The following is an 18,658-nucleotide window of genomic DNA, read 5'->3' as shown; positions in this document are numbered from 1 at the left end:
TCCAACGAATCGACGCCACGAAACTCTTACACCACGAGAAATATTTTCGAGGTATTTTCAATTAGTAAACGATAACGAAGAGTATCTCTAATGCGCTGCCAATTAGCAGCGAGGGAACGCGCACTGCTCGAAAGGACAAATTGCCTTCAATGCTCCAGGATATCCTATCCTCGTATAATTGTGTTCGCCGAAGAAACGTCAGCTATTTACGGTTCAATTAAAATACCATCGGTTTCTATCTGCCGTGGAAAATTGTATCCCGCTAGTATGAGAATACGAACCGCGCAGTATCTTTGAAAAAAAAACATCGGGGAAACAGATTCTGCTGGCAGGAAAAGAATGCGCGTTTCCATGATTGGCCAACGATTAACCGTGCGCGTCAAACGAATGAAATTTCAATCTCTAGCTATTCAAATATCTTTGAAACAACTGGCATGGCTCGGTAAGTTCGAGGAAAATATTTCACGTTACCTGTAAAACAGAAGAAAATAATTGCCAGTAGAGTGTCCACGGACTATTCTTAAACCTAATAAAGTGTAGCTTTAAAAAATTGAAAGTATTAATGATTTTTAAATAAGATACGATTTTATTAATGATGTAAATACGATAAATTTTGTTTAAAAATAGGAGATCTTTTTTTACATTTTGTTTTATTATTGTATGTATTATTAATTTCTGATTGTTTCGTGGCACCCGTTGGAGCAGATTGCTTCCACTCTCTCTTCTTTCTCTCTCTCTCTCTCTCTCTCTCTCTCTCTCTCTCTCTCTCTCTCTCTCTCTCTCTCTCTTCCAACCGGCATCTTAGTGAATTCCGAAGTGCATCTTTGGTGGGTTTAAAGAATCCGTTTTACTTATATTTATTCGCTCCATAAATAATATTCAACAGTTCCATTATGCGTATAGTCACGATTCGTTTATTGATTCGGATAATCGAAGCTTTGCTGTGTTTTCATAACTTTAGGCGCGTATTCTTTCGAATATGGAGAGTCCCGCGGCATTCTGTTGCGATTCTAAAAATGTTTCCTTCGTTTTCGAGTCACAGCGAGACGTGAAAGATTGAAAAGGCGTCGTCGTGTGCGCGCGAAGACGAGCGAATGGCCGTTTTTCTCCGGGAACTCGACGAAAATTAGATTTTTGCGGTGCTGTTGGCGGTCGCCGGAGTGAGTAACATCTAGCAGACACCTTAATCAAGATACCATCCGGCCGGTTGCCACGTTCTCCCGTTCGAGAACTCCATTAACATATTTCACTCTTTAATTCGCAGGTCGGTGGCACGCCGCGCGTTTCACGGGGCATTAGCAACGAGACAGAGATGCGCAACAGTATAATAGATCGCGTGGAAACGTCGATCCGTTCACCAAACTTTTCCGAGGCAACGACAGAGACAAGTCGCTGTTGCGAAGATCTGCTGTGTGGGTCCATGTTCGAGTCGATTCGAACCTAATGGCCTGCTATCGGAAGCATTAAGACTGTGCAGAAGCTGTACGTCTCAGCTGGGAACGTATCTGAGATGCAAATTTAAATCTGCATGATAGTCTAAATCACGAACGAAGAAAATATGAGATTGCTGATAACGGATTCATATCAGAGCTGGGTTAAATACTATTTTAACACTAAGTCTACCAAAGCAGTCATCTGACCGCTTTTGAAACTCTCAGCAAAATTTTTCAATCCAATGTTTTCATTGTTTCTCAACTTGAGAAAAATGACTTTTTCTATGATATATTGAGTGTTTTAATTTATACTTTCGATTATCAAAATACCATATTTCATTTTACGATTAACGTTATCGAAATAACATATTCTTTTTATATTTTGGATTATCGAAATAAAACACCACATTTTATGTTTTAGATGATCGAAATAAAATATATATATATATTTTTTATTCATTGAAATTCCATTTCTTATTTGATATGCTACTTTATTTGAATTATAAAGTTTTTGTCATTTATCTGAAACATGAGTTCAGTAAAAAAAAGTAGTCAATAATCTCAATGAGTTGAAAATATTGTCACGAGATTCTTGCATTCTCATGGCGTCTTCACTGTTCTACATTTCAGTTATCCACTTTTGTCTTAAATAAATAAAATCTGTACTAGATGTAATCTAAGTATTGTCAGAAAATGAGTTGCAGTCAATGTTTAAAATTCTAAGCTAAGTAGGCTGCTATTAGAAGCATTAAAATTATATGGAAGACGTATATTTCAAGTTAGAACATTTGCAATTCACATTGAAATCAATGTATCAAGAGAAAATTTATTTGACTCCATGCTGGTTCCTGTTCATTAATATTTCAATGTTGTCGCCATAATATCTAAAAAAATATTCTTTCCTTGTTAGACAATCTAACTAGTGATAGGAGCCAGAGTAAACTCCATAAGTGTTTAATTTGTACATGATATGGACGAGGGCTACATCATTTAATCTGTCGAATTTACGAAAGTTCTTCTGTGACTTTTATACGATTTGTAATATGAATACAATAATATAAATACAAATAATCCAATCTGAATAGCATTCACATAATAGGAACGTACCATCAAGACACAAATTTGACATAAAAAGTAAATATTTTTCCTACTATACTTTCTCAGATTAGTCAACACTTAAAGAGATCACCATCGAGTGGTGAGTCTGAGTCATCGCTAAAAATTGTTATGTCACGTTCCAAAATAATTTTTACGTTATCAATTTTGTTCATATTTAAAAAAGTATAATTGTTGTATAAGGTACAATTCAATTCGTATACATAAAACGCGTCAAGTTATATAAAACAGAAATACTATAGGTCGGAAAAATTATCGTGGATTTAGAGTTAAAATGGCTTTCGAGTGCAAAGTATTAATGCATCAAGAATGAATACGACCAGATTTCTGCAAATTGGACCGATCAAATTCTCAAGAATCTCCTTCATCCATTTTCTAGAGAAATACTGTCTAAATCTGCTGCTAAGAAAATAAATAGGACAAAGCCGTCCGATAAATACGTATTTAGCAACTCAAGAGCAAGAGGAGCGATTTGCGACTTCACAGGACGTGCCGCCAGAGACAGATCTCACAGTTTTCATCGGTATTACGTCCGGGAACATAACGAGTTGATGATCGACACGTGACAACTGCGGCGCATCGACAACGCGCTGACACCTCTTGATCACGAGGCCATACCCGTCCGTTGTTGTCCATTCCAGCGGCGTGTCTTCGTAGATCAACGTCCCCGGCACTAAAGTATAGTATATTAAATGGGGGTTTCACGTTTAAACGAGCTTTCCTCGCGTGAATCGCGGAGAAAGCCAGAAGGAGGAGCCACGGCCTCGTAAGTCCATCAAGAGCGGCGACTTGGCAAACGTCCGCGGGATTAATTTAGTGCTTCGTACGCCTTAAGATGCGTCAACCTGTGTGACATCCAGAAATTCTCTTGTGGAGCAGCTGCGTGGCTCCTCCGAGCCTCTAGGCCGCGTTGTCAGGCTTCCTACGAGCGTTTTCCGATGCGACAGTCGTCGCGTTACTATGACTAACCTGCTTAACCCCAGGAAATTCGTTATCGGAGAGCTACGTCCTTGGAAATCACAGATTTGAAAGTTTTCGAAAATAACAGCATCGAACTGTTTTACGAGTCGGTGTGAAAAGTATTCGTACTGAAATTATTCGTAATAATTTTTTTATATATTAATTTATATAAATTTATAATTGAGCTAAGCGATCTACATTTTTCGGATTGGTGTACTAGGTAATGGTTAAAAAATTGTAATTGGTTTTGGCTGACGAAGAGGATTGAAAAATGATGTTTATTCAATTTGTTTATCCGAGCCTGTAATGAAATTTTTAGAAATGCATTTTGTAGGTCGCGGTAACTTATATACATGCTGAAGATTTCATTGAAATTGGTTATTAATTGCAATCGGGTTGTTATCGTATTAAATCGGATAATTTATTGTAATGCACGAAAGCCTTTGAATTAGTTTAAACGAACAACTAAATTGTTAACATTTTATCTACCGGCAGTTTTCTCATAGTTTTCTTAACTCTAGGTTTCGGAACACTGACAGCAATTATTATTTCATGCTGCTTAATAAAAATAACAAACATACATACATTTATTAAAATTCTCGCTGATTTTAATCATAATATATGTCCAATGAAACAAGTTTATTGAATAAATCTGCCATTCATGTATCTTTTCAATTCGAATCATCGTAAATGAAAATATTTCGAATGCGTCAAAATGACACGTTTCGTAAACAGCTAGTGTTTAAATCGAAGAACAACGGTTGAGAATGTCTTAAAAGATAGTTCTAAATCCATCAAATTTTATTAGATTAATATGTCGTAACAAGTTCTTTTGAAATTATTGTTTAGAAGAAAATTATCGATCTTTTCTTACAAATAAAGTGTTACTAAGCCGTTCAAGTAAAATCCAATATTTTGCACACATTTTCCTTTTCTTCAAAATTTTATGGGCCTTTACGGGCTCTTTATCTGATAACAGTGCTACACAGCGCAAATCTATCCGGGATAAATGCGAAAACATTGCAGACGTGAACGGATAGTACAAATATTACGTCGTTTTATACCGAATAGCAACATTCGGCACGTTCCGTATTTGAACGGATACTATAAATTGACCTTTTAGTCCCGTCTAGAAAAGTTGCACAGCATTTTGCTCGGGTCGGGTCGTCCAAAATTTGCTGATGTGGCTCCGCTCGTCGTTCAGGCTTTCCATTAAAATTCCTTGCGCCGAGGAATTTTCGGGGATGCATTTTATTAGCTCGATAGAACGACACTCGTCTCTTTAGAGTGCCTTTGCTGCTATTTTGAATCGTTGCGAACTGTTCGCGTTGAATTTGCGCTGCATTCTTCGGACAGATGCTATTCGGTAATTTTCACGAAACTTGTTTCGGTATTATTAATGCGCGACATTAAGAGAAATTTCACGGTTGTCAGCTACCTGACATCCGTTTGCTAATAAAAACGCGACACTTGTTCCATCGCGCTCGAGAAAACCGGGCACGGGCAAGCCTACGGAAAATATGTTACGATCCGCAACGAATTTACAGTCCCGACGTTGCTCATAAATCTACCGGCCATGATAAGCGATAATGAATGATTTGCAGATTATATGGACAATTAAAAAATTCCATTGATCCCACTGCCACATTTATCATCCGCAATAAATCAGAATTTACCGTTCGCATGAAATATTATTTATACCGTTAGCAGTGTCGCGTTAGTCCGTTGCCGCGATCGCCTCTCGCTGCGTGTACTACAATTTCACGTTCTCTATAACTTTGTTACTCTTTTCGTAGAACAGCTTTGTTGCAAATGTTTCATAACATTCGCCTAATGATTCGCCTTTTGATGATTTTTATTGCTCTCGATCGACGCCGAAACGGTGAAATCGAAATCAAATCGTATCGAATTATTTGGGAATTTACGAATGCGAAAGTATGCTCCTCCGATTGAATCTGCAATTCAATTAGCGTTCTGCGGTTTACTCGCAGCCGAAACGCACACGGCATCCGACAAATCTCGCGGCGCGCTTTAAGCAACCGCAAGGCCTGTTAAGCCCTGATTTACAAACCAAAATTTAGCGCGTCTTAAATTAAAGTGGCAAAACGACGATAGTCATCGTGTCATCATTTCCATCAATGTCAGAGGCCTCTTCGCCGGGGTGTAGCATTACTAAATCTCCGTGACAGTCGGCCACAAAGCGACGAAACGGAGAGAACCACCGGCCCGAAAGAATTTTCCGAGCTTCTAACGCGCTTATTGCTACGACCAGAATACCAAAAGTTCGCGATTGTCTCATTATTTGTCGTGAAAATGTTTATCCTATCTAAATCAAATGTCGATGCGATATTAATTAGTTTAAATGTAAGTACCAGCTAAGATTCGTAGTAAATAACTATTCCAAAGTTCACTGAATTTTATCTAAACAAATGTCTATGCAACCGAAAATAGAGCGCGTCCCGTAATTGCTAATATTGTCAGATGAATTAAATAATTGATGACTGACTTCTCAATTCGCTAGTATAATTCGTATCTAGAATTAAATACTTTGAAAAATGTAGCGAGTTCTACTCTAAATAAATGGCTACGGAAATGCAATTCAAGTGCATCGTATGCTCACGTGTCTGCTTTAAATGTACACATGATGAATTCAAAATAACAGAATTATTATTACAAATCATCACTATTATTATAACTAACTATAACTAACTATTATTATATAATTATTATTACAATTATTATTATTATTACAAATTAACAGAAATATCTCTGCAACTGCAATTCGTAGGCATCTTATATGCGCTGAATTTTGTCGATTTACACAACTGACCGTTTTTAACAATCTACAGACCGAAGAAGTTAAATATACCTCCATGGCTCCCACTATTGTGGGAGGCAGCGAAGGAGACCGATCGCAGTCTGGCAGTTCCGCGCTTTAACATTTTTAGCTGTAGTCGGACGAAATCGACTTTCGGCCAGCTGGATCGGTCTGGGCGTAACCGTTCGGCGGTTCTATTAATCGCGCGTTTCGCGGGCATTAATTTCGAAGTGGTCGCGCAGCCCGAGGATTATTTGTATACGTCGAATCGGCCGCGTGATCTGCATTTTTGAAACGGCGGTCGTTCCGCCGTTCGCTGGTCGGCTGCCAAGCAGCCGCTATTGGGACGGGTTCAACAGCCCCCGCCGCGCTGCCGCCTGCGCCGTCTGATTTGGCCTCATTTACGACGGGGCACAAAAATTCCTGTAAATTGGCCGTAATTTACCGTACAATGGGACGAGTTGCGCCAGTGGTTAAACGCGGCCTTTTCTACTACCTCTCCCTCTCCCGTTCCCGGTCCCCGACGCGTTGCAACCGAATTTTAGACCCCCGCGTGTGTAACATTGCAACATCCAACCGTTGGTGCCCTCCCCACCCCCTTCCCCACTCGCGAAGATTGCGATTCGCATTCGGAACGCCATCGACAATTTAATCCTCCTTAATGCCGGCAACCCTTTCGTTCGTTAATTTTTACCTCGGACGCAAATTGCCCGGGTATAAAGTCGCGAAACCGGCCGATAGAATATTTTTCTGACGCGGACCGCTTATGCTAATTGTTCAGGGAATTCGACGTTGCCGCCGCTAAATGTTTTTGTCTATCCTTCTGTTCCTTAAGTCAGCTGTACCCGAAAGTGATTTAGTTAGGAATTTCTCGAAATTCTGCTGGTTTATTAATGGAAGTGTCGTCTACGTCTTGTTCAAATTTAGAGCAATTTAATGGGAAAATTTCAAGGAATTTCACCGTCTTTAGGATTCTCTAAAAACCAATACATGATGCAAAACATCCTTATGAACGTATTGGCACTCGAAACAGTACACTTCAGCATCTGTGATAAATTCTCTCTAATTCACCTTCAGCTTGTAAACAAAAATGGACGATTTGGGAAGTGGAGATACGATTATTCGAGTCTCGCGGCTCGTTTTTATAGTCGCCGATTGTCAACAACTATAAAAACGAGCCGCGAGGCTCAAATAATCGTCCATTTTTGTTTACAAGCTGAAGGTGAATTAGAGAGAATTTATCACAGATGCTGAAGTGTACTGTTTCGAGTGCCGTTTCGAGTTTCGTTTTTATAGTTGTTGACAATCGGCGACTACAAAAACGAGCCGCGAGGCTCGAATAATCGTATCTCCATTTCCCAAATCGTCCATTTTAGAAGCTGAGGGTCAATTAGACAGAATTTACTGTAGTTACTGAATTTAAGACAATGTAAAATAAGCAATTTCTTTGAATTTTCGAAGAATGGAAACTGATGGAAATCTTGAGTAGGGAGAGGTTATGAACGCTTGGCAACGTTGCATATGTCACGTGTAACAGCACCTTAAGGTCCATTTATACTAACGTCAACGCGTCGACAACGTTCCGTCTTTTCGAAATCTCAAAGGTCACCGCCCTTCTTGAGAAAATATACGGGGCCTAACCGTTTCCGAACCTCTTGAAGTCCCGCCATACCCTTCCTTCGCATCTCGCCTACATGCGCCTGCTCGCTTCTCCCACTCTTCTTAACGAGACCTTGCAATCCCGCCCTAGGTGGGATTGCATTTGATCTGTTATAGTCTAGGCTTAGATAGTAGACTCTATAGTGTATGTAAAGTATACAGGGTGGTCTACACAATTGCTTCAGGTCATAACTCCGTTATGAATGCATTTACGAAAAAATGCCAAAGGAAGAAGATAAATGGCTCAAAGAGCGCTACATCTGTAGGATCTTAGATTTTTTCTAAGTACATCGGTGCGTGTGCAATTAACAATTGCATAATTCCTTTAAATAGAAATGTACATCTTTTATTGCACGGATCGATTCCTCTGCTCATTCTACGTAAAAAATTGTTAGGGTATTATGCCAAAATAATTACTGGTTCTTGAGATATTTTCAAAAATGTCTATTGAGGTCGTTCAAACGCTTCTCCATCATATTGTAAATATTTTTTACAACGTTTTTTACTGTTTTCGTAACTGCGTTTAAATTATCTGCCGTTATTGCTGCACATTCCAGTGTGATCCATTCTTTCAGATCCCCCACAGAATTTACGGGATTTGAATAAATTCTGGAGTACAGCTTTACCTACAGACTACCTCACGCTCCCTAATTCGATGAGTTTTTCGTTATTCATTGCACTCATTTCACTTGCACTGTACTATCGATGCCAAAAATATCGAACGTTCGAGCAGATCCGATCAGACGGTCTTGGATGATGTTTAATATCTCTAGTTTAATGTCACCAGTTAACCATTTCGGCATGTTATACATAATTTTTTTTTTAATATTCTGAATATGTAGAATCCCATTCTTCTTTTAATTTAGTATGGAGGTAAAGAAAATACTCAACTGGTGACGGTTAGATGAAGTTCAGAACTACACTTCACCGTCAATATGGCGAGGCCACGCTGCAAACCATATTGTTCTATTGGTATGAGTATTACGTGTGTAAGGTACCCAAAAAAAACATGACAATAACTTTGTATTTATATTATACATATGCAGACGAAGAGGCTGACATCGCTCTTGGGTCTCGCTAAGTGGGCAGTGACCTTTGAGATTTTGAAAAGGCGGGACGTTGCCAACGCGTTGACGTTAGTATAAATTCAACGTTGCTGTATTCTCGCATTTGGCATACAAATGCATAAAGGGGTAGTACACGTATGTGTGGGTGGATCCACGTGTACAGGGGCATCTAAAATTTTCGTTATCTGCTGAACACCTTTTCGTATGTTTATCAAGGGACTCGTGAATCCGTATGTGACAAACTTTTTACTGCGAACGTACCGAAACAACTACCTTAACCCTTTCGACGATTAAGTTTATTACCGCTCGAAAGTAGCCGGACAATACAGCGCACTGTATATTACATAAAAGTAAAAAATCGCAATGAATATCGTACGCTGTTATTCTCGAATGGAATAAGGGTATTTTTTTTTGTTTCCCTGCAGCGAAGCAAGTGACTGCATAGCGTTAGCTCCACTCTTGCCTCTATGACAGCCCATAAACACATCATCTGCTGTTTATAGAAACTCAATCCATGACGAAGACCTCTCTGTGATCAATCTCGAACATAGAGGTTAAAGAAACTGAAGCATCAAATCTTTTTAACTAACGACATTGTTTAATTTGATTCCGTATTTATAGATCTTTATATGCGATCTTTACGTTCACTGTAAGAAAAACACACAATTCCACAAGTTCTTTACTGCGAACACTTTGTGGTGTGGAACAAATGCTTCTTTTTCATTAATTATACGTGTCTGTCCACTACAAGCAATGTATTGGGTTGGGAAATAAGTTCGTAGCGTTTTTATATTTTCTTTTATTTTACAACGACTTTTTGCTGTTTGACAAAGTGTATAATATTCATACGATAGAGCTCTTTCTGCTCTACAAAACTGTGCTAATCGTCTTTTTGAGTAATTTAATTTTTTATTACTTTTGAGGCTCAGAAATGGAATATCCAGGAGGTAAGAAGCAACATTCTCGACACTTTCTCTTCTTTGCTTTTCATCGAGGCCAAAAAGCTGCTGAAGCAGCCCGGGACATTTGCAACGTATACGGAGCAGGTGTCATAGGTGAGTCTACAGCACGGAAACGGTTTGCGAAGTTCAAAAATGGCGATTTTAACATCGACGACACGCGCCGCAGCGGAAGACCTTGTGAATTCGACGAAGAGCGTCTCAAAGCACTTTTGAAGGAGGACGGTCACCAAACAAGTCGTGAATTAGCCGAAAAAATGAACTGCGATCATAAAACGATTCTCAATCATCTTCATTCAATGGAATTTGCCGAAAAATTGAGAGCCTAGGTGCCTCACGATCTTAACAAAAACAACAAAGAAAATCGCCTTCAAATTGCTTCTCAACATCTCGCCCGCCATCGAGCAACACGCGATCATAAACAGCGCTTTTTGTACCGAATTGTCACGGGAGATGAGAAATGGTGCCTATAAACTCGCCTATGACACCTTTCCTGTAAATGTCACAAATGTCCCTTCAACAGCTTTTTGGCCTCGATGAAAAGCGAAGAACACAGTTATGTAGAGCAGAAAGAGCTCTATCGAATGAATACTATACACTTTGTCAAACAGCAAAAAATCGTTGTAAAATAAAAGTAAATATAAAAACGCCACGAACTTATTCCTCAACCTAATATGTATGTATTAGTTCGAAGATCTGATGATCAGTGGGAATTGTAACCAATTTCAAATAAGGAAATATAAATACAGTAAATTCTCTCCAATTGTTCCTCAGTAAATAAAAATGGACTATTCGAGAAACGGAGGTACGATTATTCGAGATATATTCGGACAACTCTCCTCTATCTTTTAAAACCGATTAGAACTTTCTAACGTTTTCACTTTTCATGCAATTTTGTCGAAAATTCTGAGTTTTTACCTGTAGGAAATTAAAAATCGTGTCGGACAGTGTAATCGTACCGTCTCTTCCTAAATTACCCATTTTCGTGTACAAGTTGAGGGACAATTTTTGGAGAATTTACTATGATAATACAAATGGTCAGAAACGGTACACCGACCACGACCTAAGATTATGATACTCGATATTTTCCTCGTAGAAAATTTCGCGGAATTGCCTCGTAATCCACGAACTAGATAGACGCTCTTACCGCCTTGAATTTTTTGAAATTAGAACGTCCGTGCATGTTACGGCACCGAGACCGAAGAGTAAGTAATTGTAAATGTTCTTTACAGTTAGCGAGTGGAAGGAACGGTTCTTGAGCGAAGCAAAAACAAACTGTCGATGCTACGGCGCGAGCGTCATAATTACAATTAATTAAGAAATTAATAAGCAGCCCAAGAAACGCCGAGGGAACACGAACGGACGTACCCGACAGGCACTACTGCTAGACACGCCTCTGCAGCATATCTAACGTGGATTAACTGCGTGCATTTGTCCGCGTCTGCCTTCATCTTCCGTATTTGCATCGATATTTCACTCGGCTAAATAATTTACTTGTCCAGCCTTATGCAATTTCTTTTAGTGCGCGCGCTCACGCGGCCAATACAGCTATTAGACACTAAAAGATCGCGAGAAAGACGTTTATACGTACAATAATCCAAGCCGATGATTTTATGTGTTTGCGCCGAGTAGGAAACGCGAGATCGTCGTTACATCGAATCGAAATGCAATAAGACGAAACGGGGAATAAATTAGCGAATGTTGTCGGTTGACTTACATAAAAGCCGAGCGTTAAATTTTTCATGAAAAAAATTCCTGTTCCCGCGATCGTATCGCGTCCAAGAAAAAAAAAGAATCACAATTCCGCGTCGCTACAAAGGAGAAACTCAGCTTTACGCTTCGAACAGCGACTTTTATGGCGAGGGGTGAATTTAATGCTACGGTAAACAGAAAAGTGTCTAATTAAACACAATGCCATATGAAATTTCGTTCACGGACGATACCCATAAACGCTCGGAGGATTTCGCGTTTAGGGTAACACGGCTACGGGCTCGGAATTAGCAGCGATCATTATGCGATCTTTCGTTCGCGTGTAAAATAAACCAAACTGCGAATCGAAAGAATTTTATAACAGGGAACTAAAGTGTATAGCGTACTAAATGTCTGCGAAAAAGTTTTACCAAATCGGTGCACTAATCTTCCAGACGCATTCAAAATTGAACGCTGCTTTTACAATTATTGGAGTTCAACGATACGAATGATACTTTATGATTTTTTTTTTATATCTTCGATACGTTCGTAGTTTAAAAATAATTAATTAAACACATCGAATAATCACACACCTCGAATAACTTCTAAATTATGCGTTGTACAAAAAATTATTTTTGCAAAGTCCCATTGTATCATGGACAATCTTTTCGTAATTTCTCGATTATTGTTAACTTTACGACAAAAAATGTTTAATGCTTTTTTACGTGGAAATTAATGATCTTCCAAACTGCCGCAAAAAATAGAGCGTTTCATTAAAAAAAAAACAAAGTTTACCTTTAAATCCTCCTCCACCTATAAAGGAGTTCTCTCTTGATACCTTGAAACTTTGTAGAAATAATTTGTTGTACAAATGTATTGTACAAGAATTTATTCGACATGTGCAAGTTATGCGACTTACTCTTTATATTGTTATCCATCGCTGAAGTATACGATATAATTATACAGCAGCAGGGATACATGAAAACGCGCATTTTACAAGCGTACGCAGTATTTGTAATTGCGTGTATTTTTCGCAAAGGTGAAAGATCCCATTAATTTGAGTCGCAAGCAAATTCAATATACGTATGGCGCGAATCTATTTCGTCGGAACATTTAACAATACATTAAACCGAAGACGGTGCCGAACGTTTAATGCTTTTCAAATGTATCGGGCTTCCATGTCCTTCGCCTTTTATACCTCTTTTATCGTGCTTCATTCCGCAGAGTCCCGCTTAATACATCCGTTCGAGAAGCTTTCGAGCTGACAATAAAGATATCGAACACTTGCGTTTCAAGCGGCCGACTGGCTCGGTATTAATTCACGATAAAAGCACTCTTCCGTTTCCTAAACGCTTCCGTGTTTCGAATCGTTCCGACGGGGCGTGGCAACCGTGTCAATGAAACTTGACAACCAACATTTATCATTTGCCCAGCTGAAAATTCGAGAAAACACTCGTTCTTTCTCTAATAGCCGAACGTGAGAATATACAGACATTTTTTGAAAAGTAATAACATCTAGTTTGCTAGACAATGGGTTAAAAATTTTTGCAAAAATTGAAATTGGTATTCGTGAATTCCGTGTTTTTTTTTGTACTATTTTATCAGAGCCAGTAACGAAAATTTCGACAATGTATTTTGCGCGACGAAAATTTCATCGAAGACGTAACAGTGTTAAAAACCAAATCTGAAAACAATCATAAAACAAAACGAGTATGTTACTTCTGGAAACGACAAATGTTAAGAGGAAGCAAAAATTCCAGAACAACCCTAGATTCCGTAAAAGAAAAATGTAAATAAGAAACGATATGCGAAGGATTATTATAAGCAGAAAAAGCGGGGCATGTGTTATTCAGCGAAAATGTCAAAATCGCCCGGTTCACGGTGAACGGAAAGTGAAAAGCAGAAACGGACACTTTCCTTTTTAAGTTGTCAGGGGTGGGGGGTGGATAGGAGAAGAGAAAAAGAGGCGCATCGAGTAAGTATTCAAACGAAGTCACGTAAGACTTAAAGCGGAATCGCGTAAGAATAGTGAAGAACCTTTTTAACGTGAATGGGCTCTATTATACTATTGTGAGGGGGCTTGAAAGGACCGATGAGCCGGTGCTTCTCGACGGAGTCTCGATCAGACGTCAAGAGTTTCATTTCGACGCTCGAACCTCCGACGAGGATCGATCCGAAACAATCGTTTCTTCAAACATCCTACAACCGATTTGCGGAATAATACCCGCGGGCTTTCACTTCTCCGATACTTGCATCCGCCCGATTGCATACTGGGTGAGCACTTCTATGTTCGAGCGCAATCACCAGAGTTGGACAAAAAGCAATCTGATTAATAATCAACGATTATGATCAACGTGAAGTCATGTTTATGTTTGACACTAAATCTACATACGAAAATTACAAGATTGAATCTTTTTAAATTTCTTTACAATTCTTGTAATAATGGGCGCGTCAAGAAGCTTTATACGGTTCGTATTATAAAATTTGACTCAATATTCATAATACTTTCTCTGATGAATCTAGACCAAACGTAAGCCCTTCCGTATTTTACCATTTTCGTCAATACTCAATTATTAGACTGCGAATTTTATTGAAAAATAAAAATTGTCTGCATCAATAGGAATCCACTAATTATTTATGAAGAGAGTTTACGTTTAATATTTATGATTTACACAAATACTGGTTTAATTTAAATATATTGCATTAAAATTATTAATACATTAATAATTTTTTAAATCAATTTATTAATTAAAAATAATAAAATGTACTTACAAAATCACATTCATAATATACATATATATTGCATTAAAAGCTTTTGTAGCGAAATGTGATATTTGTGATAATGTAATCATGTGATTTTTTAAATACATTTTATTATTTTTAATTTCGTAAAGCGACACGCGTCGTAATAACAATGCAAAGAAATAAATACAATATTCATTTTTCGAGATTTGAACCAACAAGAACTTAAGAAGCTAATACTTTATTGCCTTTGCTATCATAATTAGATCAATACATTTCAATTGAATTAGTATTTGTGGAAATCATAAAGATTAAATGTAAACTACTTTCATAAATAATGAACATTAACGAAAGTGACAAAATTTGGGTCCTCTTATTTTTGCATTGTATTTATCAGAAAAAGTTTTATCAAAATAAATGATCCAACGATTGCGACCTCTCCTAAACTTAAAATATCTTTTCGGAAATCTAGAAATACCAATTAATCGTCCTAATTTGACTTCTTTAATTTTTAAACTCCGTAGATGCTTTACACCTTTTTTACAGTTCACACGAAAAGAACTAATTCGACGTCCCTAATCTCTCTATTCGTCTGCTAATAATCTACAAATATGTTTTTCACGAGAAAAGCATAACAACTTCGTCCCCTCTCCAACATCTCGTAACTCAGTGAACAGAAATAGATTCGGCGGAACAGAAATGGAGTCATTATACTCGAATAATGGATCAACCAGAACACCTAGTATATTAGAATGAACACACCCAGACAGGAAATACGTCTGACATCAGATGGGCTGGCATTGTTGGCCGGAATGGTTGAAGGTTTGGTGAATCTGGCACCTTGGATCCGTTTCTTTGAGTGGCACCGCCTTTCTTTCCCATTCTTCCGGTTGCCTATACTATCGCCTCTACGTTACAGTCAATTCTACAACAGTCGACTATCTGCTCTCTAGCTGTTCAAAATTATTTTCGACGCCTCAATCCTTCCAAACTCACCTGTGCGAATGTACACATACGTGTAGGAGCAAAAAGCTGCTGTACATTGTGGCATACGTACATTTTAAAGCATCGAGTTTAACATTTTCAAATATCATACCTTAAAAAGAAAAAAAGTTGTGATAGTCGTCCAAAGACCTGCTCTTGCAAGATTGATAATTTAAAATAAGATGTCAACTACGATATCTAATCGAAAAATTGTGTCTGTTTTTGTCCATTATTAAGATATTCGAGTTCAAAGCGTCGAGTTTAAAGCGCGCCTATCAGCGCTCTCCGTGAACAATGTTAAAGATATTGAAATTAATACCATCATATTAAATTTGACTATGATTATAGCCAAATATCAGAAAATTATTGATATCCATAAAAATATATTGAAAACCATGCTTACGTGAGTAGCGTCTGATTTTCCATTTTCGATCACCATAAAAATCGTACTATACGTGGTATTGACGAGTCCCCTAAGCCAGCGTTAATTACCTACCGCAGGTAATTTTTACCTGGAACGAAAGATGACATGGATTTTGGCCAGGTAGATGAATCGAAATCCCCGCTGTGCAGCGTCGGTTCTCCCTCTCGGGCCCCTAATCCACCCTATTAGATCAGCTCCGGCCAAATATCGGTCAGTCGCCGAGTGACGTGAGGGGCAGGGGGGGATAACCGAGGAGCGCGCACAATGCACGTCGTTTATTCGAACGGCCGATTTTCTCGACCTCTTCAAGCCACAAGTGCCTTCTTTTGTGACTCCTCCTCGGTCTACGGCTGGCCTATTGATGTTAGGAAGCTTTGAGGATTCCACCCATAGGCGCGCAATCCTTTTTGTGTTCTCTCTCGATGAAAGTCGAGAACGCCGAATCAAGGGGAAGATTATGTTGTGCGGTCGAGGGATCGATGATCCTCACAAATGTCGCTCCGTGGGGAGATAATTCTCTGGTTCTGTCAGTGGTATCCTGCAATCTGAACGCGTGTTCCTTGAACGTTTCCGTAATTCGACCACTGCTCAACCGTTTCTATCGGTAACGCGGTAACGCTATTCACGTAATATTTTTTTTTTTCTATACGTGATATCAATTTACTCGACCAGTAAATCATTGTAAAGCTCTTGAATTAGCCAACAAATTGGAAAGTGCCATTATAGACGTTGGTCCAAACATTCAACGAGCCTTCAAATTTCGACGATATTTAATGAAATCGTTGCAACTAATATCAGCACGAAAACTTAGCAAAAGAAATTACTGAAAAAATATCATCCGAAAAATTTATATTAACAATGTAAACGAAGTCGAGCTTCCGAATATTTCAAGAGATGAAGTTGACGAGTTTGTACCAATTTAAAAGGAAAGGTTTGTTTTTGTTTTAAATTACAGTAGCGATAGTGACACCGAATAACTTTTGTTTTCTAAAATGTCGAAGTTATGTTTTTGTTAAGCTATATGAATGGACGTATTTCTAAAACTTATGTTAGTTTTCATTTCCAATATTTTTTCTTTTGTGCCTATTTACACGATTATCATTCGCGTTAATTTGAGCGACGGGTGTACTATTTGTAAACAGTAGTTCGATGTTACTAGGAAAATAATAGCGAGCTCTTTTTATCGATGAACAATTTATTTACCGAAAGCTTATTAACCCTTTGTACTCGAAGCTATTTAAATTCCACATCCTAGACATTTTGTCTGATCTGTATTTGGTAATGATGTATACAGAAAAAGGTACACCATTACCGATGCTTATGACATTAAAATTGTTGCTTTGAATTCGAATTCTGCAACATATTTAAATTTCATGAAAATCGGTAAGATGCAATCCTTTTCTGCATAATTACCGAACATTTTCATTGGATTCGATGTTCTTCATTTTATGCTTACGAAATTGTGTGTATTTACTTGTGAAACGTTTAAGTATCCAAGAATTTCTTAAATACAACCCAATTTAGTGACGTAATAATTATTTTCAATTATAACATTCAGCTGGAATGATTATTTGAAAGAAAAGTTGCATTTGAATGGCGATATTCAAACACCACTAAAAATGATTAAATTGATTAAAAATTTAATTGAGCTGGAAGAGAAAAGGAATTCGATATTTTTCTTTGTAATAATCATTCCATCTGAAATTGTTACATTATATTAACCACTTTCCACACAAAGACACTTTAATTACAAAGCTCTAGACATTTCCTCCGACCTAGAAGATTTCTTTCCTTCTGATTTGTATTATCTTTTTGTAAGCAGAATTGAACACTTGGTCATGCCATACTTGAATTTTTCAACACTTCATTAAATATGAACAGTGATATAAAAATGGTTTGAAATTACAGTACGGTACATTTTATCGGTACCTCAGAGTCGCCATCCAAGTGCAACGAGTTAATCGAAATTTGTATCGCCTTTGAGCAATTTTTTAAGAAATTTTCAACCGTTGATCTTGGACCTTGAAACGACTATCAGAAAACTGCCAGTAAATAGATCGTATTACTACTTCATAATTTACATAATTAGTAATTTACGATATGCAATTTTAATAGCTGTTGTTCCATTGAATGTACATCGAATGTACATCGTTGTGACAGCGTTGTTATATAACGTTCAGTAAATATTTATTCGAGAATTGTATCCCCGACAGATTAACATAACTCACTCATAAAACTTCCGAGATGATGGCGTTCTCTTTTCATTTGTCGAGACGAGGCGTTCCATCCTTTCCTAAGGCTTTCGAACTTTCTGAATGGGGGCGAGCAAAATATTCGGTCGCTGGAGGAATTTGTAATTCACTGCCGATGAGACTTCGTTTTCCGAGAACAACAAGTTCGGAGCCCAGTTTGGCGCCAGTTTAGTCCAGGACGGTCAGCCGGCCGGTTTTTAACTCGTTTGGCCAGTTTTCATGACATTAGTCTGTTACCGGTTTCGTAATATATGCCGCCCCTTCCCTCCGAGTTCCGTATAAGATGATAATGTTTAACTGATCGTGGCTGAGACGGAAAAACGTGACGATGGAGATCGAACAGCGCATTCGATCAGACTTTGCCATTGGCTCGTCATTGTCGCTTATGATGCGAAGCAATGGTTTTGTATTTCTTTAGAGAATACGTAGTAGGGTAGTGAAGTCGGTTAATGTGAGGTCACCAATAGCTGTGCCTTTAGTTAGTTTTTGTATATTTTAAATAAAATGTTTGTACTAAATTAATCACAAACTATGTGATATCTCGTTAAAAAAATA

At 38.1% G+C, this 18,658-nt stretch overlaps 1 long non-coding RNA gene across 1 annotated transcript; it reads right to left on the bottom strand.

The window, feature by feature from the left end:
* Nucleotides 1-3,905: 3,905 nt before the first annotated feature.
* Nucleotides 3,906-18,301, bottom strand: LOC117221853 (uncharacterized). Its single transcript, XR_004490581.2, has 4 exons — nucleotides 18,080-18,301; nucleotides 15,940-16,396; nucleotides 15,440-15,539; nucleotides 3,906-15,368 (listed from the first exon to the last, which is right to left on the bottom strand). It is a non-coding gene; the product is annotated as an uncharacterized LOC117221853 (long non-coding RNA).
* Nucleotides 18,302-18,658: the final 357 nt, after the last annotated feature.

The sequence above is a fragment of the Megalopta genalis genome, chromosome 19, assembly GCF_051020955.1.
Source record: "Megalopta genalis isolate 19385.01 chromosome 19, iyMegGena1_principal, whole genome shotgun sequence".
NCBI lineage: Eukaryota > Metazoa > Arthropoda > Insecta > Hymenoptera > Halictidae > Megalopta > Megalopta genalis.
The sequence above is the reverse complement of the archived record's forward strand: the minus strand, read 5'-3'. Positions and strand labels throughout refer to the sequence as shown.